Here is a 19,610-nt window from a genome sequence, read left to right on the forward strand (position 1 = left end):
AATGAGGAAAACAAATGCTATTGATATCAATAGGGAAAATCTCACTCGATTCTTTTCATCAGCTATTAATCATTTTACAAATTGAATAGCCTGGTGCAACATAAACAACAATCAGATGTGTATTGTATATTACCAAGTCCAATCATTGCAGGTACAGATATATTACTTACAAGCTGTATCTGTATTTTTAAAACAGATTTATTCATAATTTACCGAGAGATAAAACAATAATAAATACATGCAAGTTAATAAATATCTCTGCCAAGATTATTCATTCATGGTATGCAAAACATTGTATGCTATTTTTGTGAATTCAGATATAATGAGTGAGCTTTTTACAGCTGACAGTCTGCTATGCTTCTATTAATAATTAAAGCTGATTATGATTAATACTCCAGGAGGGAATGAAATAAATATCATCCATTTCAAGCATGAAAGCTCTGAAATTATACATTTTCAGTATCCTGAGATGATTGAACTCCTTCATTGAAAGGGCATTTTCTTTCAAGCCAAAAAATGTGATTATCCTGTCCATCAGATCCATACTTGTAGTAAAAAGCAATTAAAATCTGGAATAAAGCCTAAAAAATGATGTGCTCACAAGAAGCCCTGTATTCCTTGATGCTGATCAGGCAGAATGTTCCACTGATTGGACATATCTTGACTAATCAAATGGGACTGCAGAGGAAATTTCTGCACAGTAACACCTTATCAGACTAAGTCCATAGTTTTTAGTAGAAATCAATGTAGTGGCTAATGTGGCCCACTTTCTGTCATGCCTTCATATAGTAATAATCTATATAGTTTCCCAATGGAGCCATTCTGAATGTCAAGGTTCCTTCCATCATGTGACATAGCCCAACAAATGTCAGATGCCATATGCTTAGGATCACATAAACCTACCCTGGATCTAACAACAAGATGCATTATAAGGCTATCTTTCCTTACTTATGAATCTATTCTCAAACAGTTTTATCAAAGAATCCATCACTTGAAAGCATATGAAATATGACATGTTCCTCTCTGACAAATTTGGTCAAATGTTTGATATTCATCAGCAACTCCATTAGACACAGCTTGCTTCAAATAGACAATGTGTATCTTAACCTTACCCTGCCTGGTGTCTGGTTCTTTTCAAGGAGAAAGTATCGTGTGACATTTTTGTTGGATTATTTGCTGTTATGTGTTTTACAATGTATATCTATGTCCACTCTATGCATCCTAGATGCATTTTGGAGAATTGTCATTTTATCAAGTATTCTTTACTTGGCTTAATGATTTCCAGCCAATGCATATTGTCAGCAAACCAGAAGACATTACTATTGCTCATTAAAGCAGCCTAACTTGAGTGCAGCAATGGGCCGGATTCATGAACACCTACATTAAGTGTAAACTATGTGTACTTGATCTGCATTTAAGAGCATCCCTTCCACATTTTTGTGCTGTCTATTCACTCAGAAAGATTAGACTAAATGTAGACATACCCCTGGATTTACTATTCCTCCGTGCAGGACTAGCTTAGTCCTGCATGGAGGCAGCCGTTTAGGAGCTTGATGGCAGTGTGCCATGCAAAGTAATGAGGGGCACTACCTGAGCTCCTAACCTTACATGGAGCATGTAAGAATGCAGGCGGCATGTCTGAGAGCAGAGCTCTCAGAATATGCACGCCCCTGCAATGAAGAACAACAGAAAGGGGTAAGAAATGAGCGAGACCACTCATTGGTGTCTGCATATCCCCACCAACTGTCCCGATTGTGTACAACAGCAAAAGTATAAAGAAATAAAATGAACAAACCCTTTATTTATTTTTTTTAAATCTGATTAAAGCTAACTGTAGGTGAGTGGGTGTGCCCATCGCTTAGCTATAGTTAATGCAGCTGAAATGGCAAAAGAGGATAACAAGGAAGAAATATGCAAATGAAGCAGTATAGCAATAGTGTAGTGGGCAGAGCATTCGCCTTACGAGCAGGTATTCCCGATTCAAGTCCCACTGCAACACTTTCCATGTCAACGCATGTTATGACTAATATTTATGTTGCATAACCCACTAAATATATGAACTGGAGTAATACAGTAAATGCACGTTACATGTTAGTATCATAGTGAATAAAGCACTAGTAAGCAGGTTTAAGCACCAATAAGCAGTAGTAAGCATATTTAAGCACTAGTAAGTGAGCTTAAGCCCGTTTGCACGGGGCTAAGCAATGCGCACACAGGTTAAGCAATTCTGAAGCTAACTCTTTGTAAGCAGATGTAACTGGAGGTTAGCAGTGCTTACCGTTGTGCAAAACCACTTACAAATGCTCAAAAGTGCCTTAATATCTCTGTATCCAATGGCCCTTGTTCTGCCCATAAACAAAATAAACAGCCATGCAGGTCTTGAATCCAGGACCCTATACACAATAGTCACAGTACTTAACCACCAAGCCATCACAGAAGTGCAGAAAAATGAGGTATCAGCAGACAAGTCTTCACCATAGTAAAACCAAACTGAACCTGTGAAAGGAATCAGTGTATAGACATATGTGCTTTAACCCACTACATAACAAAAAATGTGAATTGGAGTACAGCAGTAAGCCCAGAAGTAAGGTGTAATTATAACAGAGTGTTGAAGTCCCCACTAAAACACAAGGATCCCATACAGTGTATGTACACATGAATCATGGATACCAGGCATATATATAAGGTGTAATAAATAATAAATCAATGCCAACAAGGAATTATAATGCAAAGTCTAATGTAAGCAACACTAAGCATTGCACAGACCAGCTTAGGAGGTGTAAGCAATGTGTAGACCAGCTAACTCACTGTGCCCAGTATTATACCCGTTTAAACAATGCCAACCCTAGGTAAGCAGGTTTGCCCATAGCCTAGCCTTTTCAAAACTGGCCAGTCACAGAGAAGTGTGGGAAATCGGCCCTACTTAAACCGAAGAGACAGGAATACATCTCATAACTGGTTGTAGCTTCCCCTTGCAGGCACCATGTCAGGAAGAGGAGAAGGTGTGTGCTTTCGGGTGCAGTGCTGGTGCATCCAGGAGTCCAGAGTAATGGCAAGACTCCTTGTCAAAGATCATGATTAAAGTCTGCTGCATGGCCAGTACCAGGGCTCCCAATATAAGGTGGAGGTCTGGGAATGTCTCGCCCGGGACCTCACCAGTGCCACTGGCATACCCCAAACTGGTGCGCAGGTCAGGCATCACTATGCCGACCTGAAGCAGCATAAGGGGGACCTCTTGGAGCAGTGGATCCAAGAGGCTAAACCAGCAGGGGATGTTCCAGTTGTGTATAAGTATCACCCCACTATGTGTGTAATAATTGCCAGCTCAGGCATATCATGGATAGGTATGGCTAAGTATTCCTCTTATGTCCTCCACAATTGCAGTGGAGTGAGCTGTGAACCAGGAGGCCCATGTCAGTTGCCTGGTGAGGTTGCAGGTCAGTAATACTCATGCATTTACTGTCATAGGAAATAAAACTAAAAGTAGTAGTAAATTAATTGCCTGTATAAAAACTGTGTTGTGCAAGATAAGTACTGCATATACTAGAGAATATGGCAGGAATAGTCTTATATCGTTTGTATGTAAATAAAAGTGTAATAGCCTGACAATAAAGGTCTAACTGCTGGACTGCATGTGTATACTCTGGTATCATATGGTAATGTAGATTCGCAATCAAGTAATAGTACTGTTGTATTAAACACTGCTGCCCACACTGTGCACCATAAATTGAATGTGTAGGAATGCCTTTATATGACGGGCGTAATAAACAGAGGACATTTAGTACAACTGAGAGACACATAGACAGAAAACAGGGAAAATGCAGACAATAGCACATGCAACTGAGATGTGAACTGTTGTTTTTGTAACAACACACAGCCATGGTTTGAATCCTGCCAGTGGTAGTACTCTGCATACAGAATCATACCCCACAACTGTACAGATATGTCCAGAATGTCTATTAAAGTGGCCCATATCTATTCCCTATCAACCTGTCCCCCTGGGAAATCAGTGGAATGATCCCAGACGTATAGGCAGCAAACAGAAAATACAACTGATTGACACACAGCTATGAGAACAAACCTGGCACACTAGCAACTCCCCAATACCTTATGTGACTAAGAAGCCACGTATGTCCCATTTACACTCCAACTTGTCAAGCTGTTGTCAGAGTGTGCACAGTAACAGAGTGAGATGTATGTGCATAATAGTAATATGGAATCTGGTACTGTGTGTGGGAACATTCAGGTAGTGCTAAAAAACATTCCTCCCACAGGTCTGTCAGATAACAACACTGTGCCCAGAAATACAAGAATGCTACCCAGTACTGGTACTGTTTACATTGGTATTGTATGGTAGTACGACTGATGCAGTTGCTCTTAATAATGAGGTATTACACATCACTGTCACCCACAATGTCCTACAAAATATAACTGTGTAAGAAATCTATATGAGTGTTGTAATACAAGGTCAGAATGCAAAAGCACAGGGGATTAATAAGACAGGAAGCAGATTGGAGATATACAGCAATAATAAACCAAAGAATGAATCTGGATGCCACTGTTCAATGAAACAATAAAGGATCTAGAGCCCTACCTAGGAGGTAAGAGCTGGGAAAAAAAGTATCAGGAGTCTAAGTAATGAAGTGGATTGGTTTGTGACAGCCCACATCTGAGGAAGTGCTAGAAACAAAAATGAAGTGTTGAATATGTTTATGTCTTTTGTTGTTTTGTGGCTTTTACTATTAAATGGACATCTGCCTACATTTCTCTCCATGGCTTTATTGTTTTGCTGAACAGTGGCATCCAGGTTCATTCTTTGGTTTATTTGTGTGATTTTTCCTTGTTTGCTTGCTTTTTGGATTTATTGGAGATATACCACAATATCTATATAGCAGACACAACTATGATGAACAGTGTTTAAGTTGTAACAGACAGAGCCATGGTCTGAATCCTGGGTGTGGAAGTAGGCTGCATACAGAATCATACCCCACAACTGTACAGATGAGGCCAGAATGTCCAGTATATGGGCCCATATCTGCTTCCTGTCCCTCTGGTAAGTCTGTGGGATGATCCCAGATCTTTACCAGCAAACAGGGAATACAAGTGATTGCCAAACATCTATGAGAACAAACCTGTCACTGTAGCATCTCCCAAAACTGTTAGAAGAGTAATAAGCCAAATATGTCCTATCTACACCCCTAAGTTGTCAAGCTCTGACCAGAGTGCATACAGTAGCAGAGTGAGATGTATGTGCATAATACTAATGTGTAATTTGGAAGTTTGTATGGCAACAGTCAGGTAGTGCTAACAAAAATTGCTTCCACAGGTACGTCGGATACGAACACTGTGCTGAGAAATAAAGACCATTATAACCTCTACTGGTACTGTTCACTCTGGTATTGTAGGGAACTGTGAGTGTTGCAGTTTCCCTGAATAATAACGTATCACTGATCACTGGTACCCACACTGTGCTACATAATATAACTGTGTAGGAAAGCATGTATATGCGTGTGTTAGGTCACTAAAGGTTGAAGAGGGCAATATTCTAGATATGTCCCGGCACACCTGCATGTTGTCAACACATGGCCAAAGTCTGTGCAGAAAGAGTTGGATAGCCATGTGGACAACATAAACCCAGAATCTGGGAGTATGTGTAGAAACAGTTAGTGTTAACAAACATTCCCTCCACAGGTCTACCAGGTAAGTGGTGTGTACTGCAGGTAAAACCAGTTCATATATAACAATGACAACAGCCATATCACTGTCCAAAATAAGGCTATAAGGTAGTGTAGTAAGACTTGTAAGGTACAGATAATAACACTGACTAGGAATGTAATGTGGACTACAGGAATATACTAGTTGTTAATTGACACCTCCCTCCCCCACCATATCTCCAATAATCAACATACCCACCGCAACCGGTATGTAATGACACCTATTTTCTGATAATATACAATTGTTTGATAAATATTTTAATTGTTCTCATGCATGAGTTATAATGAATTATTCCAACATTGGTGGCATGGTGCCATCAATGTACTTGCATGCTTTTCTTATTACCACTGTGGTCCCATATATGCATGTGTTCTGTTTGCAATGCAACTGTACCGTATCTGTTGTCTGGGTTAATGGGAATATCTATGCATGCTGTAATACCTAACCCTGGAATGTGCTGACTATTAATAACCCATATATGATGATGAAATCTAAACACTATAGCATGTTTGGGAAGGCCAGTCCCAGTGGACCCACCTGTCCCACCTCAGCTGGCCTTGGCACTGGGCACCAGCATGTTTGGGGCCCAACCCAGGACCTCCCACTCTGTTGGTCTTGCACCACCTTCGGGTGGAACCACCTCAAGGGATGGGCTCACCTGCCCGGGAGTGGGCGCAGACAGGAACCTGTCACCCGTAACCAGGTCGGGGTCATGGTGTGCAGAGAGCTCAACCAGCAGCTTGGTGATCTTCTACACCAGCTCGAGGGCCGTAAGTCACAACTAGAGCATCAGTATGGCTTTGTGACTCAGCCCCCAGCACAGCCACCACTGGAACTGTGAAGTGCAGGGGTGAATGCCCATGGGCGGAGACCTCAATCCCACTGTTTCCACTAAGGGGCTCATGGACTTCTGATTTCCCAACACCCTTCCCCATCAAGGTGCTTACCCACCACATGTGTCATATACTGCCCCTGTATGCATCTTGTTTGTCTTGTCTGTTAACCTTCCCAACCTATCTCCCCAAAATATACCTACTACCCCTCCCCAACATCCCACTCTCATCTGAAAAAAAAAGGGCAATCTGTTCCCCAAAAAAAAATCTTGCCCCATACATAGCTGTCCATTTCACACAAGTGTCCACTGGACACATGTAATCTGATCTAATTGGCATCACAACTTATTATTGTTATCCTCACCCCCTCCCAGGGGTTTGAGTGTCCAAATCTACCTCCAAATTCAGTGTATATACACAGCTGTTGCTGTAGAAGAAATGGGCAGCTATGGACCTTCCCCACACCTTTCCTACACATCCCTAGCTATTTCTCCTACTGTCTTTCCCTCTTTCGGCCCCTTTTTCTCCACTTTCCTATCAACCCTTTTTCTTTTCTTTTAAAGAAATTAGCATGGGGTTAAGTGGGAGTAAGCCCTTTTAAGCAGCATTAAATGGGTTTAAGCCTGTTTGTGTTGTGGTAAACAATACCTACACTGCTTAAGCAATTTAGAAGCTGAGTATAAGAAACTGTAACCGGAGGTTAGCAGTGCTTACCTCCGCACAAACCCGTGCAAACCCGCTTACAACTGCTCAAAAGTGCCTTAATCATTCTGTATCCAGTGGCCCTTGTTCTGCCCAGCAACAAAATAAACAGCCTTTGCAAGACTCAAACTTAGGACCTTGCACATCTTTGCCAAAGTGATTTGCCACTTAGCCATATCAAATACACATAACTCTGCTGTTTTCACAAACATATCATCCAGCCCAGTCATTCACCAGTGCAGGAAATGTATTTCAACATGTAGATGTGTGTGTGTGTGTGTGTGTGTGTGTGTGTGTGTGTGTATATATATATATATATATATATATATATATATATATATATATATATCTATATCTACATATATATATATATATATATATATATATATATATATATATATTAATACCTAAATAGATAAAACATATCTATATCTATCTATATATATATATATATATATATATATATATATATATATATATATATACATATATATATATATATGGTTTACTATCATAAATTAAAGTAAAATAAATAATGTCTTTATTTTGAATTTATGCATAAAATGAACATTTTGAATAATAGTAAACTCGAAAACAAGGGTGTATTGTCGAAAATGTCGCTTGCGACATTTACGGCGATACACAGCATGCCCACCCTTCCCATAATCACCTACCTACCTAACCGAACACATAGTTATGCAGGGGGGCTGTGGCCCCCTGCACCCAGTGGGGGGCTGTGCCCCCCACATCCCCCCTAACTTAATATTCCAACTCCGAGATCGCACTACAGTGAGGAAAAGGATGCATTTCCCTAACCGCACTGTACCACGATCCCCTCCCATGACCGACAGTTAGAATTGCGAATGCACAGTTCATTCGCAATGCAAACCTTCGCTCATGTCACCTGCCGTAATATGAAGTATTAGAACATCTGGTGTTCGAAAACTTCATAGCCTTGCAAATGCACGTCGACATAATGATAGCAAACCTATAGATATATATATATACATACATACAAATGCCTACATCTATAGATATATATGTCTACATCTATATGTCTAAATATATACAGCACGTTTTATATATATATATATATATACATATATATATGTAAGCAGATATATCTACATATATTTATATATATATATATATATATATATATATATATATATATATATAGCTATATATATATATATATAGCTCTATGTAGGTATATACGGACATAGATATATTTATGTAAGCATTATATATATATATATATATATATATATATATATATATATATATATATCGGTATATACGGACATACATCTGTAGATAATGGAAAAATAACAAAAATATATATGTCCACATGCACCGTTAATGGGGGTGAGTGGTCCCAAACAATATACGTCTTGCACGAATAGGTATACCCTCCCACAGCCAAACACGTCCACCCTGCAATACACTACCAAGTGTTGCAGATCCCATAACCAGGACCTGACATGACATTGGCATCCCTAGGATATACACATATATGCAGATACAGATATACATACATTATATATATATATATATATATATATATATATATATATATATATGTGTGACTACACATACACACAAAGAGATATGTATAGTAAAATACATATGTAGTAGGTGCACCCAATATGGAACAGCCACTATTCCTACAGTTACCACCTTACCCATTGGAGACTGTATGAGCCACCCATACAAATGACAATCATTGCCTGCAACATATACTCACAGAAAAATCAAAGGATATAACACTACACACAGGTTTGCTTAAATGAAAAAGCTTTATTTGCGTACTATTACAGTTGTATATGCCATATGGTATAGCTGTTTAGACATGGACATCCATATAAACTGAGTAATGCAACTGTGAAACAGTTATACTAATACAGTATTCTGGAAAAGTTAACAAATGTTGCTGTCCAGGCCAAGGCTATCAAGTAGTACAATTAATAAAGACAGTCTAGCCCACATGATACCAAACAATCAACAGTAAGTAATGCAGATATATAATTCAGCAGCCTCTATCTACACTCTGTAGACAATCCCTAGGGGTAAAGACCTCAGTTGACACAATGGGATGTAACTGTTACATAACAAGGTACAGCTGACACCATCACAAGCACACTGACAAACAGAACAGTCTGTATGGCAGGTGGCAGTAGGCCTGCATTTAACCAAGGTGGATTGTATGGTAATGTACATCCATATACCTTAAGGCAGCTCAGCCCTGATCTTCAGGACTTTGGGCTTTCAGAATTCTGTAGCGCTCCCATATACATATATGTATATATAGATATATGCATATATAGATATACATATATATAGATATATATATATATATACACACATCCTATGTGCACAGATATGCCAAGTTATGTTGGTATATATGTAGGTATCAGTAACTATATGTGCCTACATATCTATTCTGGTATACCTGCTACTGTCAATATATATGTAGATATCCATACATATATGTGCATATGTATCTCTATCTGTATATGTGTAGACATATTGCTCTGTATATGTATATATCTGGGTGTTTATTTGTATAGCTATGTACACATACATATCCATCTATGTATGTTGATATGTATATGTGTATGTCATATAGATATCTGGATAATTATATGCACACATATCTTCACCATATGTCCTGAATATGGAGTGTAGCCCTACTTCATCCCCTTTAGTCCCAACTTCGTAGTGCAAGGGGATGTCAGGTATGTATAGCAAGTATATTTGTAGACTATTGCTATTGTAATAGGGAGTGTCTTCACAGACATGGTGTGTGGGAGGTCACATCTGCTTTTAACATGTGCGCCACTTGCTACTGACAGACATCCTAAAGACATCATAGTACAATACCACTGCTAGTACGTAATGCTCCTGTGGACTACAGCAGAGATAATGGCCAATATATGTGGACAGTCTGACACACTCTGGACAGTCCAGAGGTATACACATAACCCCTTAGTGCAAGACATGTGGACCAATCCTGACAATGTGGATGTTAACAGGGTATAACACGTAACTACTGGTATACATGTGCCCCCATAAGTTATGCATTCTCACATCCCTGCTTGTTCTGCCACATAATAACCACTGGTACAGAGGTGCCATGGCCACATACTATCCACTAGATACTGACATACATCTGTACAGCATCCCACTGCTCTGTCTGACATACATGACTGTTATGGTGGCTCAGCAGCAGTACATCTGGCAAGTATCTGGACATTACATCTCACTGGGTAAGTACACTAAGCTGCTAGGCATGTAACAAAGCACTGTGCATGCTACAGGCAGGCTGGCTCAACACTGACCTACATTCAGGGGTGGCTCGTGCTATTGGGCTGCAGGACTGCAGCCCCCCCAGCTGGAAACAAAAAAGAAAAATAAAATAAAAAGAGTCTCGGAACATCACACATGTGCAGCATTTCCAGACTGCTGGTGAACTAGTCTGGAGCATGTGCACAGAGTCCAGACTGTCTTACCAGCAGTCCAGATTAGAAAGACAGCATTCAACAGCACTATCCCAGGAGTTTATGCAGTTACAACTGCATAGACTTGCAGGGGGATTGGACTGCAACATCCACAGGCTAGATGGTAGGATTTGCGTGTTACAGGCTTTGGATGGATGTTACAAGTCAGATTATGGACTTTGAGGTAAGGAATACAACAGAGTGTTTTGTGTGTGTGTGTGTGTGATGCCCCATTTGCTATATGGTGTTGGGTAGAGAACTCTGTACCTTGGGCCCAGGTAGCAAGAGCCTGAATTCCCTACCCACCACCATTTGTAAAGTGTTTGCAGATTTTTCCCTCATATTTGTTCTGTTCTGCTCCTCATAAAATCTGTGGTTTCTGTATTTTTGTGTTTTTGTAAAGTCAGTAGTGCAGTGGTAGTATTGTTTCCTGCCAGCTGTAGGTTTTCTGGTTTGATTCTTGGCTGGGGTGCCTTCTGCGTGGAGTCTGCATTTTTGCCCCGTGTTTGTGTGGATTTGCTCTGGTGTCCTCCCATCTTACAAAGACATGTGTCTGAAGTGTTTCTCCATGGGCCTCTGCTGAAAATTGGCTTTTGTTTCAAGTCAGACTTTCCTGGTTAACAAATGTCAAATAAATAAAAATGACAAGCATTTGAATTTTCAACTTCATATTCTTCAGAAAGTACATGGTAACACAAAACCTTTTATTCTAGCAATTATCCAAGTTTATCAGATGGATATTTGAAATTTGTCCCTATTTTTGGAACTGTATTCCCCCATTATTGGCTTCATCCAGGTTTTTTTGTGCTATGGTTGAGAGCTATGGTAAGAACTGAATTCACTGAATATGTTTGAGGGCTGTATTCCCCCATTACTGGCTTTGTCAAGGTGTATTTTACTAAGAGGTTGAGAGCTATGGTGAGAACTGAATTCACTAAATGGTAGCCATTTAAGTTTCAGTCTTCCTTGCTTTTGCATTAAACAGCTTTTTTGGCATAGTGGTATGTTATTCTGATTGTTTTGCACAGATTCCTGGGTTCAAAACTTGGCAGTGAAATGTATGGTGGTAACACAGCATTTCATTCTAGCAACTTTCCAACATTATACAAGCAATGTTTAAAATGTGTCCCTGGTTTGTGGGCTTTTATCCCCCCCCCAATAAATTTTAGCTTTTTCCAGATTTCTTGTGCTGCAAAGTTCAGAGATACAGCTGAGTGTTGAGTAGATTTTACAAGGAGCTGAGAGTTGCAGGGGAGCAAAAGCTTATTGCTGCTTATGCTGCAGTAACATGCGTTCGTAATAGCACAACAGGTAGTGTACTTAATTTTGATGCAGAAGGCTGTGAGTTCTACTCCCGCAGTAGATAGATGCATTGCTGATACTGTACTGGTGAAAATACCTAGAAACTATGAACCTGCTATCAGTTTGCCTTCCATTCCCTGTTACTAGCTTATCATTTTTGTAGTTTAACATAGGTAATTTATTCCTCAAGGGCAACCAACACTATATTTGTAGATGAAACAATGAAATATAAAGTTGTTTGCTAGCAGCAACCTCTTCATTAGTTACAGATCTCTTTAATGTGGAATTATTTAGATGACTTTTACTTCTTCAGAGATTGTGCATATTTACTGATACTGGTGGACTGTAGACGTTTGAGTAGACTTTTATGTTGTGCACTGGGCAGTTTTGTCATTATTGGTGCATGCATTTTGTTTCATTGTTTACTGGAAAAATGTTCAAAACAATAAATTTAAAATGCCCTCTAAAACTGTACTGTATTGTACAAGGAATATAATTTAATACAATCAGGAAGGTGTATGAAAGAGCATGTGTATGTTTCATGTGCAAGGGGGCTGTGATTTGAAAACAGCCCAAACCAAAAGTTAATCTTTATCTGCCACTGGCAAAATGTATTTTCTTTGAATGTGGGCTTCAATGCTGTTTCAATGAATGTGAGTTTTAAGGGCAGAGAAGTTTTAACGCTAAGTCTGTTTTCATTGTGAGACTGCATTGCTTTGTTCAGCAGATATCTATTAGTGTTTGCGCTGTAAAATGCAAAATAAAAGTTTCAAATGAAGTCCAAATCATCACAGAAGTAAAGCAGTATGCACATTAGTGTTTATGGTAAATGGGGTGAAATAGCCAAGTAATGGTTCATTGGAATGGCTGCAGGGGGGAGGCTCCATTTGACCATGATTTTGTGAGGGAGGGAAGGGTGGCAAACTCAAAGACAGCCCCAGCTGAACTATACCTCTCAGCTGTCCAGATGTTTGCAGAATGAATAGATTTTTGCTTCTTATTTTTGGTTTGTTCCTCATAAAATTTGTGGTTTTCTGGCAAATCATTTAGGAATTAAGTCACTAAATAATGACAAACACTGAGTTTCAGACTTCGTAACCTTCAGAAAAATGCATGCTAAAACAAGACCTGCTATTCTGTCAACTGTCTCAGTTTATACAAGAGCAATTTCTAGTACTGTTTATATGTTCTCCCAATATATTTGGCCTTGTCCAGATTTCTTGCATTAACAGGTTGAGAGATAAGTGCAAATAAATTGCTTTATAGAATTAGGCATATCCAAACATCTCAACTGTCCCTGATTTTGGCTCAAAATGTTGCTCTTCCCCTAATAATCCCTCCACAAAATGGCACCTTTGGAAGAAAATGTGGATTAATAAATAACTGTAATAATCAGTTATAGATCACTTTTATTTCATAAATGCATGTAGATTCTTTTATTTTGTCAGCTGCTCAAGTTAGCAGTACTAATATTAAAAGTGTCCCTTCTTTGACAGGTTCCCAGCTGTATTGTGTGGCTATTTTATATTTTTGCATCACGTTTTTTTGCCCATTTTTCATAAAATTGTGTTTTTTTGGCAAATTAGTAGCAAATCATTAAAAACTGAAGTTATAAAATAATGACAGACATTTTGGTTCCAGATTTCATACCCTTCAGAAAATTCATACTAATGCAAGGCCTACTATTCTATTATCTTTCTAAGTTTATAAGAGCAATATTTAAAAATTGACCTTATTTTTGGGCCTTTGTCCCACTTCTATGTATAGCTTTGTCCAGATTTCTTGCTCTGAGGTTGAGAGGTATGACAAATGTGTCAGGGCCATTACAGTCGGCCAGAGACATTTCAAATCGTGACATAATTGTTGCCCCCCCCCCATGTAGTGACTCTGGATGTGTCCAAGCAAGGCAAGGAGCAGTTATGCAGTGTAAATTTGCAGAGTATCCCCCCATCCAAGGTAGACACAAGTACTACAGTGGCTTTTCATCTGTCGTTGATTTTGCAGAATGTTCTGGTTTCTGTCATATTTTTATACTGTTGATTAATGCTAATTATTATTCAGAAAGTGGCTGTTGCTCTGTGTTTAAGTAGCAATGCTTTAATGACCATCAGGTAAGCTTGTCTGATATTGTAAAATGAAAGTAAGCTTTAATAAGCATATTGTTAAAGAATTGCCAACACTGAAAGCCGTTCTGTTGTTGCCATGCAGAGAATACTTACATAACTAGATAATGTATAAGCCTTGGGTATTGATATGCATATGATAGCATTTGTAATAAAGGACAGGATTACATTATTTTAAGAAGCTCATTACATTTGTTGGAGACTTGCAGTCATCTTTGCAGGCTTTACATGTAAACCAGACAGAATGCCAATCTATCATATGTGGTCCATTACCTGTACAATAATCCTTTAAGCAATGTACCTTGAGCTTGTTTCTTGTTTGCTTTTCATTTTTTACTTTGATCATGTTCTCCCCATGAAACAGGTAGATAGTTGTCAGGCAGCAGGTCTTTTTTGGATAAGAAACATTTTTATAAGTGGGTGTATCACAGAGATTGCTACTTTCAGCATGTTACTTGGTACTTTAATAAAGCTGAATATAAATTATAATTAGAACTGCAGTGAAAGGAGAAGTGGTTTGAGCTGAGTGCTGCTTGTTTTTCTTATACTTGATTTTGACTGGCATTCCAGTAATGTATTTAAAAAGTAATTTATTTGTTCATGCCTCACAACCTTTTTGTTTCCATCTAGATATTAAGTAAGCTGTCATGCAGCCAATGCATTGAAATATTTTTTTCCTCTACACTTCATTTTGTCTTGATTGGACTCTCATAATGATGGTTTGGCACCCAGGGCAGCATATTTAATTAATGTTACAGTTTTTGTGGTTTTAACATAGCTCCTCCCGTTTCTAGTTGGCAACACCCATTCCCATTGACCCCACCCATTCAGCTGTCTCCTGCAGCCTCCCTTTGATTTGAAGTCACCAGCCACCACTGCATTTCCTATGGGGGAATGCACATGTACCTGCATATAGAGCAGGCTCTACAGGCATGCCACAGCACAAAGTAACATACACCTGTGTAAAAGTGCATAACCACAACCAATGTGAACACAGCCATAGCCACATATAGTATGCTAGCGTATTATTACAGTATATGGATTATCTGTTCAATACCAACCTCATATGTGCCACTCACACACTAACCCTACATATACTGGGCCACTACACAGTGTGCTCCAATGCCTGTCTGTGGTATGGGACATGTGCATGTATGGCCTTACAAACATGTCAGCCAATAGGGTAACATACAGTAGAGCAGCATGTAACATCTGATAGAACAGGACCAAGAACAATGACATATACCACAGTCTGTACACAGGCCAAGGTACATATTAACAATACACACACTACCGACAATCATCATAAGTACACAGACCTCAGTACTGTACACACAGGATATGTCATCAAATATAACCTCTACTATACATAACATGTCTAGCAGTCTGATATCTCACTGGCTTGCTATCAGATATGATGTCACTAATTATGGTGTACAGCACGTATGCAGTACTTACTGCATGACATATGTACAAAGATTGACAGGGTTGTGGCGGGAGGCACATAGACAGTGCCAATATTGACATGTTGCTGTGATAACCTCATGCATTTACTGTTGTAACAGGGTTTGTCACAACATATGTCCTGTGAGGGATATAAAGTCAGTAACTCTCACGGCTGTCACCATCTACAGACTGCAATCCTCACACTACCTTCTGCAGTTCACAGAAAGGTGCTCTGTGGGTAACACCTGAATCAAAAGTCACCACACACTGGCCAGTCTACAGATGACCCTACAGATGGGTGTTCCCTCATAAGCATAGCACTGACATGGCAGGTATGAAAACATGTAGGACAGCCATATCCACACACACCCTGTTAAACCAGCATTACTCCAAATGCAGTATACCAGCACTTACAGTCTGTAGTCAGGTCAGGCGCATCCACCTCCTGTGTGTTGGCCTGTTTCCACAGTGTATTTTGTTAGAGGTGAATCTCCAATCCATCTGAGATGCTGTTTGCCAAAAAACAGATTGAGTTCTTGCTCACAGTGAATGAAAGGCCCAACACTGAAGGTAATGCTACTCAATGCTAGAAGTCTAAACCTCAAAATGCACTCTCTCGAGCAACTCCTAAAAATGGAGAACATCGATATCTGTGCAGTAACTGAGACCTGGTTCAAGGCCCCAGTGAGCATTCCGACAATACCAGGCTACAACTCTTACCACACATTTTGGCCACCAAACCAGGACCGAAACACTAAAGGTAGAGGAGTGTCCATATTCACCAATGATATTCACATCACCAGGTTAGTTGCCCAACACAATGCGTCTGAAATTCTCCAGGTACAACTAACACTAGATAAGACTGCAATCCAAACTGTAGCTTGCTACAGATCCCCCATCATGCCCCAAGATTCTCACTACACCTTTCTAAACATACTGGAAAATATTAACATACAACCAAACACCCTAATTCTGGGTGATTTCTACTACCCTGCCATTAACTGGGAAAACAACTCGTAGACCAACACCTTTGCCCAGCGGTTCTTGGAATTCATAAATTCCAACGCCCTGGATCAACTAATCCATAGTCCCACCAGGGGCTCCAATCTCCTAGACCTGGTCATTACAAACATGGGAAATCAATGCTCCACACCTATGGTCACCCCATTGTTGTTCAGGTCTGACCATAAGCTAATCACCCTTAACATCCACATCCCATCCCCACCCCCCAGTAAGGAAACCTCCATAAAAAACTTCTCCATAGCCAACTTCATGCTACTCAAGTCAGAAGTGACAAACTTCATGACACCCGTGCAGACGGGAACTGAAAGTTCGACTGCTGAATTCTACACTGTACAAGCACATCCACTCATGCATGAATCATGCCATCCCAAATAGAACCAAGATGCTTTATTCCAAAAAAAGGAAGCCAGTCTGATGGTCCCTTGCCATAAACAAACTTTACAACATAAGGAAGAAACTGCTGCAGAAAAGTGGAAAATCCCAGGATGCAAAAAACTCCCTTACCAGCCTCAGTAAGAAGCTGAAATCCCTCATAAAATCCTCCAAAGCTAGTTACGAAAATAAAATTGCCAAAGATTCCAAAGACAACTACAAGGCATTCTATAACTATGTCAAGAATCTAAATGGCAATGCTCAGATCTGCTCTGAGCTACAACAGAATAGCATTAAATATACTGATCCCAATGATATTGCCAATATCCTGGCAGATCAATTCAGTGCCAACTTCACCCCTCTCTCACCCCCTAAATGGTCCATATCAATACCGGACGATTACAAATTCCAGTAATAATGGCCACACAGGTAAAAAACACAGTCTCCACAGCTAACAATACTGCATCCATGGGACCAGATGACATCCCAAGCTGTGTACTACATGAAATACAGAATGAAATGGCACCTAAGTGTCATGTTTAATCATAACCTCACCTCAGGCTTCGTGCCCACTGAGTATTGCACAGCTACAGTTATCCCACTCCACAAGGGGGGATCCAACTTGGAACCCGGGAACTACCGCTCCATCAGTCTTACGAGCCTGATCTACAAGGCCATGGAAAGTATTATCATGGAACTTATAAACAAAGACACTGGCAACCTTCAAACACTGGACCCCACCCAGTTTGGGTGCCTGAAGGGCCAATCTTGTCTCCTGTACCTGACTGACTTCTTTGAATTAGTCTCCAGAGCTGTGGATGAGGGTAAGGCGGTCCACACAGCCTATCTGGACCTTGCCAAGGCCTTTGACACCATCCCCCACTCTGGAATCATAGATAGACTTACTAAGCTGGGCATTAATCCCTACATCACTCGATGGGATGCCAACTGGCTTCCTGACAGAATCCAGAGTGTAAAAGTAGTCAACTCCAAATCCAACTCCAGACAAGTGACAAGTAGATTACCTCTGGGTTCAGTCCTGGGACTGCTCTTATTTGACATCTACTTCGCTGAAGTACAAGCCAACACTAAGGGACTCTGGCTAACAAAGTTCACAGATGACTGCAAACTGGGATCCATTATTGAATCCCCAAATTATGTGGATACTCTACAAAAGGGCCTTACAGAAACAGATGCTTGGTGCCAGAGCCATGGGCTCAAGCTAAAAGCCAAGAAATGTACAGTTATCCCCTTTGGGAAAAAATATGTACCCATGAATTACCACATAGGTGGCAGTACACTAAACACTGAAAATGTGATAAGAGACTTAGGGACACAGGTGGACAGTGGTCTCACCTTCGATAACCACATCACCACAACAGTCAGGAAATCCTTCTATGTGGCACACCTCATCACTAAGGGATTTTCATCCAGAAAAACGGAGGTCATTGTTCCACTGTACTCATCCCTCATTAGACCCATTATAGAATACAATGCCCCGTTTGGTATGTACCTCTCAAAACATCTGCAACAACTGGAAAGACCATAGTAATACCTCACTAACAGAATCTCAGGCCTAAAGCAGATGCCCTACACTGACCACCTTAAAAACTCTAGCTATATTCTGTCGCATATCATCTACTCAGAGGTGATCTTTGCTTAACATACAAGGCCATGTCAAACCCAGAGCTGTTTGACATGCTACACTTAAAGAAATACCAATCCCTCAGAGCCACACACTCCAGGGATCTAAACCTTGTCATTACAATAAACAAAACATGCTGGAGGGATAGGTTTCTGACCCAAAGACTCCCCAGACTCTGGAATAGACTGCCCATACATGTCAAGCAGAGCGCCACTTTGGCCCTCTTCAAAAGGAACCTTGACGATTGGATGGGACAAAGGAAATTCACCCCGGGGATCACATCAGTCACCCTGCTAGACAGGGGTCCAAGGAAGTAAATAGTGTGGGAAGAAATAGCTAGGGAATTGTTATGGCTAGGTTTGTATAGGACGTAGGGCCGATAGCCGAGTACCAACCTATAAACCTATGAACACCAACATGATGTTCCTAGATATTGGTGTGTGTTTCAATGCAATTGGCTATGGGAATGTTACCACAGCTGTTCCACATGCAATCAGCTAGTGGAGGGCTGCAATTCATACAGAGGCTATCAGCTGATCTTGAGCATCACTTAAAATACACATTCTGCTGCCTAAGCAATGCAGGTGTAAGTCTCCACATCCAACAGAGAGGGAGTGAGAAAGGCAGACATGGGCACAGAAAAGCCATGGTGGGGTGGGAGAGTAAAACTTAAGCATGTGTGTGTCACACACCTACCAGTACAGGGTATTAAACCCCTGATGACTATGTAGTGCTATCACATGTCCATGCAGTTATTGGATGCACCACATAGGTTACATGCTGGGGAGCCCTCAGAACATATATGTGATGGTGAGTGACATCTGCTACAAGGATATGGTAGCTATGTGGTAGGTGTAGTGTACGTGCACCTCCGCATGAACAGGTGTCAGTATCAACACAGTCACACTATCACAGGGATGCACACACATTGGCACTCTTGGCAGGGCCA

This window comes from Protopterus annectens, chromosome 4.part1 (genome assembly GCF_019279795.1).
Source record: "Protopterus annectens isolate FY-2018-M chromosome 4.part1, PAN1.0, whole genome shotgun sequence".
In the NCBI taxonomy this organism is placed as follows: Eukaryota; Metazoa; Chordata; order Ceratodontiformes; family Protopteridae; genus Protopterus; species Protopterus annectens.